Raw genomic sequence first — 21,098 nt, 5'->3', positions numbered from 1 at the left:
AGGTATACTAAGCTTATATAATCGGTTTTTTGTTCAGTTAGGTGCAGCTGCATGTGCTGCGCCCTGATGAAAGATTAAGAGAATTGCTTATATTGCCATGAGGTGCAAGCAATCAGGAAAAAGCAAAAAGGCACACAGTGCGTAAAAACCTCAAAAGACAGTGCTGGAAGTGGCCTTAGCTCAGCGTCGATGTGAGCCAACTGGAAAAGGCAAAGAGCTTACAAACAGGCAAGAAAGTAATATAACAAAAAGAGAAATATTGCTGCACATATTTTGTGCAAGCAGTTTCGGCATGCTGCGTACCACCAGATTGTTTGGTTAACGTTGAAGAGGCTGGGGGAGAACAACTGACGGATTCTACCAAGCTGTGTGCTGAGCGCTGTTCGAAAGAAGTACCATGCCAAAACTGGTTTATATGCAGGCTTCTTACACGGAACGCTGGAACGAGAGAAAGCAAACGGCACTGGCAGAAGGTTGCGTTGATCTGTCGTTCGCCAAAGAAGCGCAGGCTACAGTGAAGGAGGCGCAGCCGGACGGCCGGCCGACTCTCCGTGAATGGCGTCACTTCCGCCAGTTCTCCGTCTCTGCCGTCCCCCCACCCGGCGCTTCCGGAAGCGACGAGGGCGTGCCAGCGGCGGGTTTTTAAGAAGTGATTGCAGCTCTGTTTGCGGATAGAATCGGGAAAAAATTACATGGTTTTCAAGGTCCTTTCTTCCCAACCACAGCGTTTCATGCGATTTGAAAACCGTTTCAGCTTCCCTTTAACATATCTCCCGTGCCTGCAACCACTAAACTCAACAAGCCATTAAGAAAAATTTGCACGAGATCACTAAAATACTTCAGAGAAAGCAGCCAGGCCAGTTGGTGCATGATTCTTGATAAAACAAAGAGTAGAATAACAGGACACAGAAAAGAAGACAGGCGCAGCACTGACTAATGACCGAGGAATTTATTGCTTTTGCTTGCAATAAATACAGGAAGCATCATCTAAAATACAAAGAAGGAAAGTCGTAATTGTCATTTTGTCCCATCTGTTGAGATTGTTTATCCAGATGAACAATTTCTTTTTTTCGTGAACATTAGTGATGATGTGCTTCCTCAGGTTGAACAATTCTTATATTGGATGCATGCCTCGTATATCGTATATAACGGATCACTGGAGAATGCTCGGGCCATAAGAATGGACCGGATGACAGCTGTACCCACCCGAATGCACATTTAATAAACCCTACACCACACAGGCACTAGCACACAAAACTAATTAACAGCACTAACCCAACATCTCACGGTACATATGATACTGGAGAAGTAAGAGACTACTAGCGTCAGTGTTTAAGCCCGCAGTTCAGTGTCGACGAAGCGTTGCGTGGGTCCAGGCAGTGGCGTCAGCGCCGCGGTGATGTTCGAATTGCGAAAGGCTGGCGTCGCTGGCGGCGTTGGATGGGCTCCCGGTCGAAGCGCTAGCGGAGGCAACATTGGCGTTGACGTTGGCGTCGGGGGGACCACCAGGGCAATGCAAGTGGCAGGTGGTAACAGCATTGGAGGTACCCCTGGGCATAGCAGGTGGTTGCATCAACCACTGAATCCCCGGAACAGATTCAGGAATGGCATGGAACCTACAGTGCAGTGCCGTAGAACACAAGACCACCATACCAGCAGCCGGCATTGCTTTATTCCAACCGAGGCGTCCCTGACCTGCCGGAGTCTCCACTTCCGTTTGCACCTGTGCCATGTCATTCCTCGCGCTTTTGTTGTTGTTAGTGTTGCCTTCGTTACATGGCACATACCCACGACGGGGGACTGGCCAGGGTTCAGTGGGGAGACCCCATAGAATAGGGTAAACTGGTGCCAAGCTAATGATTGTGCCTTGGGTGAAATTTACGAGTAGTTAAAAAGAAAAGTAAAAACAAAATATTGGCAGAGAATATCTGAAAATTAAATATATGAAAATACCCAAACATTCTTTTAAATGTGGAAATTACCCAAACATTCTTTTAAATGTGGAAATTTTCTAGGTGTGCTCTCCTCTGATGTGCAAACCTCTGGCAAGAGAGTAGGAAATGCTCCAATGTTTCGACTTCACCACAAGCCGCACAAAGGTTTGTGGGACTGAACCCGCATCTACATCAGTAAAGATTTAAACGGGGAATCCTGTACCGCATAAGTGTCATCGCTACCTCACATTGCCGGGTTTTACATGCACGAGCCTTCCATGGGTACATGAGATGCTGGTAGTCAACAGTAGAGAGTAAGGGATCGTTGCACCTGGTGGTTATAAACTGAAAACGCTGAAATCAAGTCATTCTGAAAAGAACAAGATTAGGGACGCTACAGTCAACAGGTGCATTTAGAGCTGATTTTGCCAAAAAGTCTGCTATTTCATTTTGTAAAATACCACAGTGGCCTGGTATCCAATCGAAGCGTACCTCTTTCACCCATCCAGGAATAAAAGCTGTCCAATTCATTTTTATAAGCTCGGCGCTGATACACGGACCTTGTCATCATCATCTTCTCCATCAATCACCTATTACAACATCGCCCCCCATACTTCTACATCTTTATTCTTCAATTGGCGCACGTCATCTTTATCGCCCGTGTTCTCTTCTCCTTAAAACTTCGTTTCTTTTTTGGCCGCTTATATGTGACAGCCCCCCCCCCTACTCTCAAGAATTTTCCCTTGTAAACTGCTCACATCTGCGACATCTTCAAGAAACCAAATGTCTTCTGTGGCCAGTTTGGACCCAGCACTCGAACACTGCAGTTGTCAAGAACGCACGCAAGGCACAGCACAAACACAGCACTCCAAATATGCCTTTACAGAGAACTATCATAACACTGTCGTCTGTGCAGTGTCTTTAAAACATACTAGGGCCCACAGCACACTTCATTTTATCAGCACACAACAAAAACAAAATAAACATACCCCAGAACGAACTAAGGTTGTTTAGTCAGCTCTACTCATGAAGTCTGCTCGAACGTTGTCTGTGCCTGTAATATACTCCATGTGAAATGTGTACACTTGCAAGGCCAAACGCCGCCACACAACTTTGATATTGTTCATTTTGGCCTTGGTAAGATATTCAAATGGCTGCATGATGTTCAGTTTGAATTCGAAAATGTCTCCCATTGAGATAAATGAAATTTCTTCACTGCCCAAACCACAGCCAAACATTTTTTTCAATAGTGGAGTAGTTGTGTTCACTAGCAGTTAATCTCTTGCTGGCAAAAAATACCGGATGTAATATGTAATTCTCTTACAACAGCACTGCGCCCAATGCTCTGTCTGATGCATAAGTGCAAAGAAAAAACGCTTTGTTCAAGTTCGGAGCAAGCAGAATGGGCAGCTTTGCCATATACTGCTTTAAAGTCACGAATGCGTTTTCGTGTTCAACTGTCCATTTCAGCTTATTGCTGGCAACCTTCTTAGTATGTTCGACAAGCCGATTGGCTATGTGAGCCTAGTTTGGAATAAACTCCCTGTAGTATCCCGCTAAACTAAGAAACGACTGTACTTTTTTCTTGGTCGTTGGTGTCCGGGCTGTCTGCATTTTGACCGAGATATCGTCTTTCGTTGTGATGCGGCCCATCCCTAGCTTGTCTCTGAGAAAATAAATAGCTCCAAAGCCTACCTCACATCCTGTCGATTTTAGTCAGCCTGGCTTGCTGAATTTTGTCAAAGAGCTTCTCTAGCGTAACTACGTGCTCTTCCCATGTATCTGTAGCCACATGGACGTCATCAACAGTGTTTCACATTTTCAAGCCCATCCAAAGCCTTCCTCGTCAGCTTCGTGAAAATTGCAGATGCCGTCTTCAAACCAAAAGGCATGAACTTAACTCAAATAAGCCCGCCGCACAAGAAAAGGCAGTTTTCTCTTTAGTTGATTCCTCCATCGGTATTTTCCAATAACCTTTAGCTAAATCAAATTTAAAGAAAACCTTTTTTTTGTGGGCTACCTTAGCGAACACCACATCCGCTCCTGGAAAAGGTTCAGCATCGGGCACAAAGATATTATTCAGCCGAAGAAAATGTGTGCACAATCTATTAGTGCCATCACGTTTTTTGACGACCACGAGAGGGGTATTGTGAGCTGACCATGACCTCTCAATAAAACCAACTGCAACATCTCCCGCACGTCCTTTCCAATTGATTCCTGTACACTAACGGCAGTGGTTATTGCTTCATACTGACTGGTCTGCCTGTAGAGAGGTCTAATTTTCAGCACATTACAGTAGCCTTTCCCAACACATCAGAGAAAATGTCTCCATTGCTTTGCAGTATAGCCCTTATCTGTGATCTTCTGTCTTCATCCAAATGGGGGTTTATTATTACCTTTTCCCATCCTACAATTTTCTTCCAAATGCGAGTGGCCACCTGGCAATATCATCTGGTTCTACAGAGCATACCTTAGAGCCGTACTATGCTGGAACTCTTTCTTCATATTTTTTCAACATATTTGCATGAAAAACTTTCTTGGTGCTTTTAATAATTATTAATCCATATAATTTATATTCTGTCTCACAAGTTAAGGTCCTTTCCATTGCCTCAGTAACTTATTACTGTCCGTGGTAGTAGGATCAGAACCCTGTCACCTGGACTGAGATTTCTATGAGTGGCTTTCTTGTCATAGTAGCCCTTATAGCAATCTCGCGCCCTCTCCGGCTCTTGATATGCAAGCCTGCGTTTCCTCCAGCCTATCCTGCAACTCGAGCACGTATGTTGGTTGGTTGCTTTATTGGGTTTAACGCCCCAAAGTGACTCAGGCTATGAGGGACGCCGTAGTGAAGGGCTCCAGATACTTCGACTTTCTGGGGTTCTTTAACGTGCACTGACATCGCAAGGTACATGTGCCTCTAGAATTTCGCCTCCATCGAAATTCAACTGCCACGGCCAGGATCAAACCCGTGTCTTTTGGGTCAGCAGCCGAGCGCCATAACCAGTGAGCCACCGTGGCGGACGATGACCATGTATGTGTATGTCATCTGGAGATCTGACACAATCTTGTTATTGGCCCACAGCTCCTTCAGCATTGTAAGTGAACCACTAACGGTTCTCCCGTACATCTCGAAGGGAGAGAAACAAGGGCTCCCTTGCGGTACTTCACGGTAAGCAAACAAAAGGGGTGGAAGGTATCTATCCAAATCGGTCAGTCTCTCCTGGCACATTTTCTTGATCGTATTTTTGAGGGTACCATTGAATCGTTCTACTACACCATTACACATGGGATGGTATGGTGTATTTACTAAATCCTTATTGACAAAAGACGGTTAAGCTCCTTCATTAGTTCCGACGTGAAGTTCGAACCCCCATCACATAAAATCTCTTTCAAAATCTCATAGCGAGCAAACTTTATATTGTCGATAGTTTTCAATGGAACTGCGTCAAGATAATGAGTGGCCACGTCGTCCAGAGTAAGCACATATCTATTGCCTTTTGTGGATACTGGAGAGATTCAATCTAAATGTGAATAACCACTCTTTGAAGTGGTAGGTCGATGGTTGGCATCTTGCCCAGTGGTATGGGACCAACCCTGCCCTTTGGAATTATGCGTTGACAAATGTCACACGACCTAACAAAGCGTCTAACGTCGCTCTGGATGTCTGGCCTGAAGAACTCCTTGGTGATTCTGGACACAGGTTTCTGAACACCCTTGTGTCCAGCCATGATGGAGTCATTGTTGCTGTTACCATCACACAATTCCACATGCCCACACAGGGGGATTGGCCAAGAATTGGGGAGCACAGTGAGCTTTTCAGATTAATCTTTACATGGACGAAAACAAAATGAATGCTGAGGAAGAAAGAAGTAAACAAAAAGAAACAGCGAAATTTAATGGAAAATGTATAACGCATGCAGAAGATTGACACTGGGATTTGTAGCCGAGTGGATAAAAGATAATGATAATTGTAAAAATAACAATGATAATATTGAAAAACAATGTTACCAAGGTAGTTGATTTGATTCTATTAAGAAATTTTGGACAGCAGTAAAAACAGACTTGTGGCTGTACCAAAGTATGGTGGCTCCAAACGACAATATGACTGGGCTGCTCACACACTAAAGCCAAGCCTTTTTGTGGCTTCTCTAGAAACAGTATCATCATGGTGAAGCGGCGACAAAGTAAAAAAAAATGCTCTATGGCTTTGTTTGGTTTGGGTTATTGGGTTTTAACATCCCAAAGCGACCCAGGCTATGGGGACGCCGTAGTGAAGGGCTCCGGGAATTTTCGACCACCTAGGGTTCTTTAACGTGCACTGACATCGCACAGTACACATGCCTCTAGAATTTCACCTCCATCGAAATTCGACCTCCGTGGTAGGGATCGAACCCGCGTCTTTCGGGTCAGCAGTCGAGCGCCATAACCACTGACCCACCGCAGCGACGGTCTATGGCTTCGTGTTCACCATAGAATACAAAGACGGGAGAAAGCGCCAAACCAGACTTGTGCAAATAAAAATTTAAGGGTGGTATCTGGCAGCCGAGCTTGGTTAGAAAGACCTCAAGCTGCCGTGAATGGCATGATTTCCTGCTCCACGAATACCCGAGCTGCAGGTAATCATCAGATCTTAAGAGATCCAGTTGTTATGCTTAACAAATTCTGTCTCCGAAACCTCGCTGCTGTGATGTACGCTGTAGCCGGAACGATAGGTAGCAGGAGGCCATTGAGGGACGCCTTTGCCAGGCTATCAGCAACTTCATTGGCTGTCACACTGCTATGATCTGGTACCCTTATCGTGTGAACAAGGCTCAAATGTGGAGGGAGCATTGATAGGAACGTGTTCAAGATTGGAGAATCCATAGTCGAAGCGAGGGACGAGCACAAAGAGAGTCTGCAATAACAGCCACTGCAGAGAAAGATAGGCCTAGTTTGCGAAGAGCAAGTACCACTGCCAGAAACTCCGCTTGGAAAGCTGGGGTGTAATCGGGAAACCGCACAGAAAAAAAGCAATTTAGAAGCGGGCAATATATTCCCACCTCTGCCTTTTCATCACATTGGGGGACGTCAGTAGCTATCGTTAAGCTAATAGATAGGCTTTCCAAATGGCCTTCTAAAAATTCATTCAAAATGTGTGGTGGCAAATACTTTAGTGTTTTTCGGGAAAATGTCATCATAGACAATTTCTACAGAGGACTCACTGTTTTGTGTTGGAAGGATGTTATAGAGGAGCACATTTAAAGGTTACAGCAAATTTTGTGCCATAGCTACCTGCGGGGTATGAAATCTAGGCCAGTGGACTCCAAAAAAGGAGGTCAGCTGGCAACAAAAAAACAGACAAGGAGTGGTGTAAACTTGATTCATATATCCTGAGGTACAGTTAGAAATTTAAATCTAGATAATAAAGGAGGAATTCGGGCTTCAAGGTAAAGCACGTTATTAGCCACAAATTTGGCGCTTTTTGCCGTTGTCGTCTTTTCTCCTTCAAACTTCCTTTATTTCTTTTTTGGCGTCCATATTGTGACACTCGCACATGAGTTGTCGATTATATAGTACAACCTTGTTAATTCAAATTCGGTTAATTCGAACTTACTGTTAATTTTAACTGATGCCCAGGTCCCAGCACAGCCCTGTGTATTTCAATGGACGAAAACTCCCGATAATTTGGACAAGTCGGCATCCGCTACGGTTAATTCGTACTTGGGCCCCTGACTGACACCGCTTTTCGTAGATAATTCACCCATAGCAAGTACAATGCGCCGAAAATTTACAAAAGATGTAAAACAAAATAGAAAAGAAAAAATTCAGACCGCACGAGGCTGGAGGAGTCCACGTTCCGGTGCATGCTGAAGCAGATTTTCGCTGCCGGAGCATTCACCCACACCGCCGATGCTTTGGCACAAGTCGTTGCAGGTTTTCGTAGTGCTGCAGTCGCTGGGTTGCGATCACGTGGTGTACACAGCGCAGTATGGTAGTTCGGGAGCCGGCGTCGTGCCTTTTGTTGGTGCCACAAGTTATGTGAACAGCAGTGTGGGGACATTGGAGCCCTCGAGTGACGCCAATATAATTGAGGCAGTATGCTGTCAGCAGACGCCACAGGTCTCACGGGCAGTGAGCATAGCCGACCGTGATGAATCCGACTGCTGTGATGAGCCTATGCCACCGCAAAGCGCATGTAGTGCATGTGAAGTAGCGTCGGCACTTGATACTGCAGCACGTTACTTCCCTGCCAATGAGAACTCGAATGTTGTGCTGGAGCTCTTGGGCAAGCTGCAAATGATGCTGATAGTCTCGGCAAAAGAAACGCAAGAAAATGAACATCACTGATTACTTATACTTTTGACAACCCTTCCCCGTAAATAAACATGTTTTGGAGCATGCATAGCGTCCTATATTCTGGCACTAAAGCTTGCTGCTCCCGCGAATGCATTCCAGTACTTGTTTCTGGCGCTTAACTGGCCGATAAACGTATTTCATTTGCCATTAAGACACGTGAATTTAATTCTCAGAATCGCTTGCCAATAAAGTGTAGTAGCGCCTAGCTCGAAATAACCAGTATATATGTGACTGCTTTGGATTCTGCCGCACGGTGGGGCACAATGACCACTCATTCTAGTGCCCATTCGATAATTCGAGCTTCGCTTAATTTAAACAATTTTCCGGTCCCCTTCGAGTCCGAATTATTGAGGTTTTACTGTATTTCTTCAGAATTTTACATCATCGAAAGTGTGGAATACACTCGCAGTCCAACATCCGTCTTGCTAGCTTGCTGCCATATCCGGTCTCATGTTGCTGACATGTTCCATAAGACGAACATTGACACACCGACCTGATTGTCCAACATATGATGCTCCACCTCACAGAGGTATCTCATAAACTATGTTGCTGTCACATGCAGCGAATTTGGCTCTGTGCTTCATCTTACACTGGGCAGTTCTTAAGGCACCTTGGTTAACCATTTTTCACAAGCAAGATAATTTGATGGTTGCGTTATGTATACTAAGTTCACACTAGCCCGCCCAACCGCATTTTTTAGCACGTGGCTCAAACCGCGTGCATATGGCTTGACAGCGAACTTTCATTCTTCTTTCTGAAGCCTCATAGGGGTAAATCAGAAAATTTCTTTCATTATCTTGAAGCCAAGGCTGCAGATGAGGTGATCTGGGAAACCAGATTCAAGTAACCTTCATGTAATGCTTGGGTGCCATGTGTTTAAGGAAGGGGACTGATACTTGTCAGGCATCCATGCCTTTTGTCAGCCTCCTAGACAGACCACCTTGTTTGTATCTTGCCTGCCTGAATAAACTTTCATTGATTCATTCACTTGGGCCTCGGCACTTTCCTGTCGTGCTGACGGTGAATAATACACGATATGTTTAGGGCATTTTCAATGCGCCTGTAGCCACAGCCCTTTTTTACCGTGAGGCATAACATCAGCACATATGGGCCACTCCGATCTACAGCCATAAAAAAAGCCAAATCAAGCCATCGCCAAGTACTTCCACGGACTTCAAATTAAGGCCAAGCCCCAAGCAGTGGAAACAAAAGCCTAAAAACTGTGTGAAGTGAAAAACGTAACCAAACTAGGGCAGGCTGTGAGGAAGAGCTAAGGCCTATGCCTTCTTTACAGCAAAAACACACAAGGATAATTGGCCTTTCAGAGTAATTGTCGGAACAAGGATTGTGGCAAGAACCCTTAGTATGGTAACTGCAAGCATCGCTCTCCTTGCTCACCGTGGAAGACCCTTTCCTGGTAAAGAAGCTTGAAGAAATGTCCGTATGCCTCTCAAAATGCTAAACCCAGAAGGAGTGTTTTCTGCATTGACATCCAGGGCTTATATTACACACTGCCACAAACGCCTTGCTTGAGACTGTGAGAGAAGGCATTGATTCTATGGGAGTAGTAAGATTCCAGAACCAATGCGGAAAGAATGCGGATAGAATCCTGGACTTGCTAGCAAACTATTTGCATTCAATTTTTGTAAAGATTAATGATGATCTGTATATTCAATGGCAAGGAGTATGCACCAGTTCCGGCATTGCACCAATTCTTAATGACCTTCTGCTAGCCTGTCGAGATTGCCAGCCAAAAGAAGCTTTGCATGACACCAATATCATAATGACTTTCCGGCTTGTGGACTTCCTAGTAATCCACAGGCTTCCTAACCAAGGTCAGCACAAGGGTGCTGTTGACAACACCTTTAAGATCTTCTCCGAAGTTCTTGCAGACATTGAGCTGAACAAAGAAATGCCAGCGGGGGAATTGTTTCAGTTTCTACGGCTGTACATTGGAGAGGCATATGTGTGTGGGTGTTATGCCCCGAGGTCAAAAAAGACATATTACTGTATTTATCAGCACACACGAAGCTGGTACTTATGGCTGTGGCTACAGGTGCATTGACAAATGCCCTGAACAGATTGTGTATTCACCGTCAGCAGGAAAGCTTCGAGGCCCAACTGACAGGGCTACCAGAGCTGGTTTCCCCGATTACGCCATCTGCAGCCTTGGCTTCAAGATAATGGAAGGAATTTACCCAACTACACCTACGAGACTCCAGAAAGAATGGAAGTTTAGCTGTCATGCCATATATGCACGGTGTCAGCCACACATTAAAGAAAGCAGCCGAGCAGGCTGATGTGAACTTAGTATACAACACGGACGCGCCCAGCAAATGTGCTTCAATGACAGCCCAGTGTAAGACGAAGCTGAGAGATAAATTCACAGCATGCAACAGTGACGTAGTGTACGAGATTCCTGTCATACAGAGCGTCTTATGTTGAGCAGTAAGGTCGGCGGGTCAACATGCATTTGTCTAATGGAACATGTCGGCAACGTTGAGACAGGATATGGCAGCAAGCTAGAAAGACACGTGTCCAGGGACGCCAGAACGGAGGGGCAGGGGAGGGGGCAGAGCCCCACCAAGTATTCTCATGAGGGGGCTCAGCCCCTCCCCCACCTGATATCTTGCCTTGTTCACATTTTTTTTGCAGTACAAACTTCCCATTAACGTCCCAGCAGGAAACTACACGTTGAAGATATCCCCATGTTTCTGGAACAAGCATAAATTAGAGTGCGAGCCCTCATTTTGGATTTCATAGAACGGCAATTTTAACAATAAAAACACTCTGGCGCAGGTACAAATTCGCAGTAGCAGCAGAAGCAGGGAGCTGGCTTCGCTTTTCCTTTGTTAAAAAGTGGCCAAGTCCATTAACGTATGCGAAGGGAATTTTTCTGGGAGTCCACCTTTCGCATAACCTGAAAAAAAGTGGCGAACAGGTATAAAATAGGGGTAGTCTTTTCAGTTCCTAAAAGACTTAAAAGGTTATGTGCTAAGGTGGAAAGACAGGCTGAAAAACAAAACGAATCCCAAAGTACCGGTGGAATTAAACATAAAACTAAGTACGTTCCATGCTCAGAAGGGGTTGTTTATAAAATTCCTTTTTCTTGCGGACAAGTATATATCGGCCAGACGGGTCGTTGTATTAACACGCGCCTAACTGAGCATGCTAATACATTGGAGGCTAACAAACCTACGAATTTAGTTGATCATAGCAGAGACTGCAAATCTTGCATCCCTTCTTTTCATCACCGTGATATTTTGTACAATCAGCCAACGCAGTTAACTAGCGAGAATATGGAGGCGTTCTATATGAAGAAAAAAATTATATTGTGCATTTGCAGCCCGTTAGTTTGCCTGCATGATGATGAAGTTCAGTTCCTCGATCCCACATAGCTACACGTTTGTTTGCTTTGTTATCTTGTTTGATTTCGCTGTTTATATTCCTGGTTTCCTATGAATAAACCTTCAGTTGTTAGTTAGCAATGGTCCTGTCGTTTTTTTCACTTGTCCCCGTCTTTTGCGCTATTTTCTCTTAAGTACGGCCTGAACCAGCCTTGTATGTCACAGCCATTGTTAGGCTGCTGGAACCAAAACCGAAATAAATTAGACTATAAATTATTTACCACACGTTGCAGCAATCCAGTAACGATGTACGTTTTCTAAAGCACTGCACGTCATCCTAAAGAGAGAAAACCCACAAAAATTTGGGGTCTCCACTTCTTCAAATGGTAACTCCAGGTAGTTTTCGAACATTTTGACTCAATGAGCGCACCTCATTCCTTGGACTCCTCTGTCTCCGACACAAGAAGGTGTTTTTCAAAATTTCAAGTGCAACTATTTTAAAACAGCAAACCGAACGTCAGTTCTTGGGCAAGGACGATGCTTTTGTCGATGCAGCCGATATTTTTGGTCGATTACAGTGGCAGACGGGTAATTCGGACTCCAATAATTCGGACTTGTAGGATATTTTGAACACCGATGAGACACCGTCAGTCACCTAATAGAAAGATGCACATAGAGATTAGCGACGGATATGTCGGACTTCAAAAGTTCGATTTTTCGGACAAATTTCAGTCACCTGCGGGCCAAAATCGGCCACCTTATCGGCTTTTCGCCGGTAAAAAAGTTGCCATCTTGGATTGAGGAGGATTTACGCTGCATTTGGATTGGCTTGCCATACTTTCGGTGTCTCATTGCTGCCAGTAAGTTCCCTGCAATCTCTGACACTTCGAGGTGGCAGCCGGATTGTCATTGCCGTCAACTTGCTTTTGTCGCCGACGTTGTCGCGGGCAGTTATCGCTTGTCCCATATGTTGAAAATTGGTTGGTGGGGGAAGCAAATTGTGCACGAGCTAAGTCACATCTCGGCGGGAAGGGATAAAGGAGGGACTGAGAGAAGAAGGGAAGAAAGAGGTGCCGTAATGGAGGGCTCCGGAATAATTTCGACCACCTGGGCATCTTCAACGTGCACTGACATCTCACAGCACACGGGCGCCTTTGCGTTTCGCCTCCATCGAAACACGGCCGCCGCAGTCGGATTCCAACCCGGGTCCTCCGGAACAGTAGCCGAGCGCCCTAACCACTGAGCCACCGCGGCGGGTCTCATACAGTCTCGCCATTCGCCGTTTCGTCACTTGGGTTTCTCTGACAGCATCGACCGAGTGGCACTCAGTCTTCACGAAGTTACATCCGTTCGCCGTTTTGCGATAGCGTCCGACGGTTCCACCGCTTTCAGTGAAAAGTGCCTTATCTCTGCGTGTGTTTGACGAGCGGTGTGGTGCACACTTGGGTTGTGGACAACATGGCCCCGCCGGGCCCGTCAAAGAAGCGTGGGAAGTATTCCAACTAAATGCGATGACATTGCTGTCTAGCGTGTACAGTGAAAGCACGAGAAATTTGCCGCGAGGTAAAATCAGTGAAATTTTTAAGCCGATTTCATCTCAATAAAGTGATCTTTTGTACTTCACGGATTTTTCGGACTGCTCGATTATTCTGACCATTTTCCGGGTCCCTTCTAATTCGAATAATCGGTCAGCGACTGTATTCACAAACGCCCATATGTGCACTGAATGGCTGAAATTACGACTTTCAAAGACCCCATTCATAAAATGCCTTAGACAACCTTATAGAAGTCTGAAAATTGGTTCTTGATGTAGGGAGTGAGTAGTAACACGCGGTTAATGCTTGTGATGTTGCAAATGTATTGTGCTCAAAGAAATCACCAGAACTGAGGTCACGGAAACGGCAAAATCAAAACAGATATGCAAAGAAATGCATTTTTGCACAGGCTACCAAACTTGGGAGAAATAATCAGGATTGGGAGGAAAACTTGGAGCAAATGTTTTACCACAATACACGACTCTTGAAATTACAACACCCAGAGTTAACCTCAAGGAATCCAGCTTTTCAGACCTGCAGACAGCAACAGTATGCTTTGCAGTATGTTGACGCATGCGTACCATGGCTCAAACTGGGCCATGCCTTAGACAACCTTATAGAAGTCTGAAAATTGGTTCTTGATGTAGGGAGTGAGTAGTAACACGCGATTAATGCTTGTGATGTTGCAAATGTATTGTGCTCAAAGAAATCACCAGAACTGAGGTCACGGAAACGGCAAAATCAAAACAGATATGCAAAAGAATGCATTTTTGCACAGGCTACCAAACTTGGAAGAAATAATCAGGATTGGGAGGAAAACTTGGAGCAAATGTTTTACCACAATACACGACTCTTGAAATTACAAATCCCAGAGTTAACCTCAAGGAATCCAGCTTTTCAGACCTGCAGACAGCAACAGTATGCTTTGCAGTATGTTGACGCATGTGTACCATGGCTCAAACTGGGCAATACAGTGTGCTCCCTTCGCACAGCATTGCAGTAACTACAGTAGACTCCCACTAATACAAATTCAGTTATGACGAATTCTCGGATAAAATGAACAAAGCAAGACTATTTGGCTGGTTTCCCAGGAAATTCAATGTTAAAAATCTACTTTAAGGGCAGCGCTGGCGCTTTTTTCTACCTGGTCTGACTATACTGAAACTTTCACAAACATTCTCCACAGTTTGATGATCCTTTGTGCAAGTTTTGCAGAAGGCTGGTGTTTTGTTGCAGTTCAAAGAAGTTTAAAGTTTCCCACTTCGTGGCAATATCAGACAGACGGCAATAATGCGTGTGTGATGCCAATGGATGTACGGCTGTTGATATTCGTTCTGCTGAACGAAGAAAGTTTAGAGCTGGTTTCTGGTCATATCAGACAAACAATAACCCAAGCTCTCGCTTACGGCCACCAGCTTAGACAACCAATGTGCACACAATAGACTTTGTGACAATATCCATGATGTCATAGAACAGTCTGTCAGGTAGTCGTGTGGTTGAAACACAATTTAGGTTTCCTAGGTTTTGTTCTTTTGAAATATTTCTATTTGGTATTTTGAAAAGTGGCTTTTTGTACCAAAGCGAGGGGACTATAAAATGTGATGCGACTACCACCTCAAAATGCTCAAAAAATCACCTGAGCTGTCCTCTAAGATAAATTGTTTTGCATGTCATTTATTTACCGCTCTCGTGTTAAAAGAATGTTTCTAACTGGTAATGTATATTGCTTCATGCTGCTTGTTTGCAAGCTGGGTACCCTATTACTTGAAGCCTTCCTTGACTATTTTTACCCTTCTGTAGGTTCTGTTTTTTACTAGGAAATGTGCTGTGCAATTAGCAAGTACCAGTTCTATCACATTCCTACTGTTATTGCATGCAGCTTGTAAGCATGTGCAATCATTTTCTGAGAAGGATGCTTGCAATAAACATTCTGTTTTCAGCCCTTGCTTGGTGCAATTGTTTCTTCCATGTTTCATCAACTTGCCTACAATTCTGCTTTGCTAAATACATTCCAGAGCAGTTTTTAAATGCTTCACTCTACTGCTTTACCACGAGCAAAGAGGTTATCTTTATGCAAGTTCACTGAACGATTGGTAAAAGCTGGTTAAGTGCTAATTGCACAGTAAGTTACAAAGAGCACATCAACCTGAACCTTTACATTGTGCTGAAGTACAGCCATCAATAGAATGAAGAGACCATGCTAGCACATAAATACGCACTCCCCAGAAATATAATGAGGCCATGCTTACACATGAATATGCAATCCCCATCAATAGAATGAAGAGACCATGCTAGCACATAAGCACTCCCCAGCAATATAATGAAGAGGCCATGCTTGCACATGAATATGCACTCCCCATCAAAAGAATGAAGAGACCATGCCAGCACATAAATACGCACTCCCCAGCAATATAATGAAGAGGCCATGCTTGCACATGAATATGCACTCCCCATCAACAGGATGAAGAGACCAGGCTAGCACATAAATACGCACTCCCCAGCAATATAATGAAGAGGCCATGCTTACACATGAATATGCACTCCCCATCAATAGAATGAAGAGACCATGCTAGCACATAAATACGCACTCCCCAGCAATATATTGAAGAGGCCATGCTTACACATGAATATGCACTGCCCATCAATAGAATGAAGAGACCATGCTAGCACATAAATACACACTCCCCAGCAATATAATGAAGAGGCCATGCTTGCACATGAATATGCACTCCCCATCAATAGAATGATGAGACATTGCTAGCACATAAATACACACTCCCCAGCAATATAACGAAGAGGCCATGCTTGCACATGAACATGCACTCCCCAGCAATATAATGAAGAGGCCATGCTTGCACATGAATATGCACTACCCATCAATAGAATGAAGAGACCATGCTTGCGCATGAATATGCACCCAGAGCCTTCAGTTGCATGCCCAGAAGGCAGGGGGTCAAGCATAACCTTCTCTCATGATAGCGCACTTTACACACTGACATAGTACACGCTAGCCACTATGCTAATAAGTACAAAGCTGCTGACTGATGTCATTGTAATATGTTGACACTGTTGGCTAGAGGGCATCATTTGGAGGCCTATGCGCTTCATTCTTGAGTGGTATTCAACACTAACTGGCGAGTCAAGATGGGAAATAACAGCCAGAAACAAAAACAAGGGCTCCGAAGTGAATAAAGAAGGCTTCAACTAGCATAAAAATTATTGGAAAACAGAGATGCTACTAATGCATCCCCTTTTTCCAATCTAGCATCTAGTCATGACTCACAAGTGAGGATCCTCAAAGAACAGCAGTGGTCCCACAGGCGCTCATGCCGGTAGAGCCAATGTGGCTACTGATGACTTTTGTGAAAGCAATTTATAGCTAAAAACAACCCTTTAGATGTAAGAACAGGCATTTTAACATGTATTACTATATCCGTACTACTGCGCTTTTTTTCAGTTACAAGTCAACAAATATTGCTCGTTTATTGTGTTACGCATCGCCTTCGTCTTGCGGGAAAACTGGCGAGGATGCAACGGACTTTCCCACGGGCTGCCATTGAGTTGGCGGAGGCGACGCGGTTCCCCGCCCCGGCTTATCCACAGCAACGGTGAGAGTAAATCTCTCCTGAAAGGTGTGAGCGTAGAGCTGCCAAGGGAAGCCGTAATTTACCATTCCGAGAGGATGCAGGGGTCAGCGGGGTCCAGTCATCAAGTTTGACAGCGGCATTCCTCTTCAAAGGGGGAAGCTGCCGGCGCACGATTTCCCTGCCACACGTAGCCTTGTACGTAACCCAGGCTGCGCAGTGATGAGGAACACATGCGACCACCTGCGAACCATGACAGCGCCACCCACGACATTCCGGTTCCTGCATGACGTAGATGGCATCCTCCTTTTAAGCTCAACACGTGACGGCGGCGTGTTTCCTAAGGAGAGAGTGCGTGATGAGTGCCACAGTGAACGTTTCAGAACACGCTTTCCTCGGCAGGCCCGGCCTCCATCTGGGGATTTCAGGGAAGAAAAACCCTATAAAACTCAGCATCGAGCATAGCCGAGTAGCTGCCTCACATCGAGAGCTCCCTCTCATCAGACTATTTTACGGAGAAGCACACTATGTTTTTGTACGTGCAAATAATGTAAATACTTGCATAAAGTTTTCCTTGCCTTCCTACTAACCCAGTCTCCTATCCTCTTCTTCGCCTCTCCAGCATGATCATGTTACCTGAGTCGCAACAATTTTAATACAAAAACAACCTGCATTTTACAGCGTATGAGGCTGATTGAGCCAGTAGAAAAGAAAAAAAAAACAGTAGCAGTACAACCCCTTTCCATAAACGTGGTCACGATTCTAATATAGTCTGGCACTGCTGAAGTGTGTTCATATGCTGTTGATGCAGTTGAACCTAGAAAGCCAACAATTTTCAGCTTACATGCAAGATGGCAAAAGCTTTCACTGCGCTAGTAATTTCATGCTTGCATTTTTAAAGCAAAGGCTCCAAACTATGTTTGGAAATAGTGTTCTCGGTGAACTTGAAGTGCCCAATGTAGAAACCATGAGGCTTCTCGTTTCATGAAGCATCTTCAGTACAGTAAAATTGTTTTGGAGAAAAATGCAAGCCAAGAAACTATGCTTTGAGAATAATAGACACATGAATGTGAGTTCCCTGTCAAAATTTTCTTAGGCTTCATACCGCTGACCACACTCCAGCTCAAACATGTAGTCTGCAAAATGGCTTCACAATGTAAAAGGTTATTTTTTTGAGCTAGTCGGTATGTGTTCATCAGGTAAATGCACAGCACGAGTGTGAGAGGATGAAAGAAGTAGACACACACAGTGCTGACTCACGATTGATGATCATTATTGCCGTCATGCAATAAATAGGTGAAAAGCACAACCAACATGTCGCACTGCATCGGACATTGACTGCATAGCGCAAAAACAACAGTGAATAAAAACGAACAAAAAATGGTGAAAATGTAGAAAAAATCACCGCTCTGTCATTTAAGCTGCTGAGATAGTCCAGTTCTCGTAGTGTGAGCATAACAGAACGTTTGCTGACATACTTGTCTTGCTCGTGATGAATCAAATGCTTCAACAGCTACGTATCTCCCTCGTGCTCCAGATGTTCTTTATCCATGTACAGTAAAGTTGCCCGGCTGAAAGCAGGCGTGCAGTTTTTGAATGGCAGTCAATGCATGACCAGAATGCTTTTGGGAGGTGGTTTTAAGAAGAGCTCGTGTTCCCTAGGCCGTCAATGGGGCATTTTCATACTTGGCTGATATAGCATAGCCCACAGGATAGCTCGATTCTGTACAGCATATGTTTGCAGCACTGTAAATAACAGAATTCATGGTTCTTTTTGCAGCCTGCAGGTGGCGGCTATTCACGGTTGACGCTCTTGCGGATATGTTGCAATTTGTTTGGAGCAGAGAATACTAATTGAAAACCGGCTCTAGCTGCTATTCTTTTCAAGTTGTCAGATGCGTGTGAGGCAAGTTGTGTCTCACAACTTGAAAAGAATAGGAGCTAGAGCTGGTGTTTGAGTAGTATTCTCTGCTCCAAACCAACTGCAACGTCTCTGCAAGAGCGTCAATCATGAAGTGTTGCCACCTATAGAAAGCGAAAAAAAACATGAATTCTCTTATGTACAAGTGCCACAAAAATGTTGTGTACACAATCAAGCTACCCTGTTGACTGTGCTATATCAGCCAAAATGAGAGATACCTAAATGACTACCTCACGGAATACGGGAGCTCCTTGAAAACACCCCCCGAAAGCAATCTGGTCATATGTTGGCCGCCGTGCAAAAACTGCTGCCGTGCTTTCAGCCGAACAACCATACTGAACAAGCATAAGGACTAGCGATTGCAGGATTTCACCGAAGTGTTTATGATTCATCGGAAGCCACATAAGTGCATCAGCAAGCCTACTGTTTCACTCACACAAAAATAATTGTACCTCAGCAGCTTAGACGACAGAGCAGTGTTTTTTTCTACATTTTTAAACATATTTTTGCTTTGTTTTTATTCATCAATGTTTTTACCTAAGCAGTTGATCTTTGATGCAGTGCCAACTTTTGCTTGCGCTCGTTTTTCACCTATTTACTGCGCGGCAGCAATAAAGATCATCAGTCACGAGTCAGTGATGTGTCTCTGTACTTCTTTGATCCTGATCCAGTAACACTGTGCCTTTATCTGATGGCTTCACAATGTAATGGAACATTTCCTTTACTGCTTAACTTAAAGCTAACACCAATATTCTTTATGGAATCATAGATAACAGTATACCAGAATGTGAAATATTGCTGTTCTGCAGGTAAAATATTGCAGTATGAATATTCATTACACGCTAAAGGCACTAAAGAAACCTTAAAGATGCAAACAATAACAAGCGAGCTCCCCAGAAGTGATCAGGGAATGATCACATGTGCTCCACATACTTTACTGCCAATATGTGTAATCAAAATGTATTAAGCACACAAGTGCTATATTCATTACCATATTGCCAGCTCTGTATAATACAGACACAAGAAACAAAAGCCACAAATAACAGTATTCACTGAAAAAAACAAAACCAATTTCAAACCAGTGGCCACCGTTACACTGGTCAGATAGGACGCTACCTAAATGCGCGCTTACACGTGAGCGAAGACACTTACTTCAAACACCCAGGCTGGCACTTTAGCTACGCTACTGGTGTGCCCCATCCCAAAGTTTCGTGCTGTGGAGCCAAACCCAAGCAAGTCAGGCGACAGCTTCCACAACTGTGACTGCTTCATGAGCATGTGCACACTTGTGGAAGCCGTTGCCTTTCGCTCATAGTTTCTAATGCACTGTAAGAAGTTTGGTTTGGTTTGTGAGGGTTTAACGCCCCAAAGCGACTCCGACTATGGGGAACAGAGTAGTGAAAGGCTCTGGAAATTTCGATCACCTGGGGTTCTTTAATGTGCACTGACATCACACAGTACACAGGCCTCTAGAATTTCGCCTCCATCGAGATTCGAGCGCCGCGGCCAGGATCGAACCCACGCCTTTCAGATCAGCAGCCGAGTGCCATAACCACCGAGCCATTGCGGCAGCACTGTAAGAAGTGGTGAGGATTAGGAGCAGCAGGTAACTGCTACTGATTACACTGTGGCCCATGCTCCGAGCATTAAAATAATTCCGATGCCAGCTATTGCTAGAAAAAGGTCAATAAACATTTACATCCTGAAGAAAACATTTGTAGGGTTACGAGTCACACAGCTGGCTATTATGCTTTAATATAGTCTGGACTGGCATAAGTGACTGTACAGGCCTTTCTAATGCACACGAAATGGAAGATGTACAAAAAGCCAGAAAGCTATTCAGCTTGCACTTGCCTACATCTCTATGGGTGCTCTTGGTGCCAGATGTCAAACAAACTAGCCCTCTACTCTATCCAATGCCACCGTTATCAATTCCTTTTAGTGGATCCCAGCTGCAGCTAACAAGCTTGAATGCTAACGCTACGTAAGGGCCTAGGTTTTTATTTTTTTTTCAATTATCACCATAATTCTAAAAGCATTCATACTTTCTTCTGCATTAGGCCTTTCTGACTAGCTTATGTAAATGGGTGTACCTGCATTATGCTTGTCATACTGAGGCCTGAAGATCTGTACAAAATATTTAGTTATGAAAGTAGGCCTCAAAATGAGCACCAATTGAGTTGGGGGTTTTGTTTCAGCAATGAATTTTTTTTTCATCACTTTTTGTAACAACCCGTTTTTCATTATCGACAACTGATAATGACATGTTTAGAAATTCCCAACTTTGTTACACATAAAGATGCATTGAGAAGCGGCATTTTTTGGCCTACTCGCATTCACATCATACAAAATAAACCCATCCACACATTTGGCACTTCATTCGTTTAATGCAGGGTTTCAGTAAACAACGTTCAACAATACTCAAACTGGTTTGCAATAAC

General features: G+C 44.3%; 1 long non-coding RNA gene across 1 annotated transcript; it reads right to left on the bottom strand.

Moving 5' to 3' along the window:
- Positions 1-930: 930 nt before the first annotated feature.
- LOC144115804 (uncharacterized) lies at positions 931-17,989 on the bottom strand. The gene is made up of 2 exons (XR_013311554.1): positions 16,823-17,989; positions 931-1,550 (listed from the first exon to the last, which is right to left on the bottom strand). It is a non-coding gene; the product is annotated as an uncharacterized LOC144115804 (long non-coding RNA).
- Between the last annotated feature and the right edge of the window lie 3,109 nt (positions 17,990-21,098).

This window comes from Amblyomma americanum, chromosome 1, assembly GCF_052857255.1.
Source record: "Amblyomma americanum isolate KBUSLIRL-KWMA chromosome 1, ASM5285725v1, whole genome shotgun sequence".
NCBI lineage: Eukaryota > Metazoa > Arthropoda > Arachnida > Ixodida > Ixodidae > Amblyomma > Amblyomma americanum.
The sequence above is the reverse complement of the archived record's forward strand: the minus strand, read 5'-3'. Positions and strand labels throughout refer to the sequence as shown.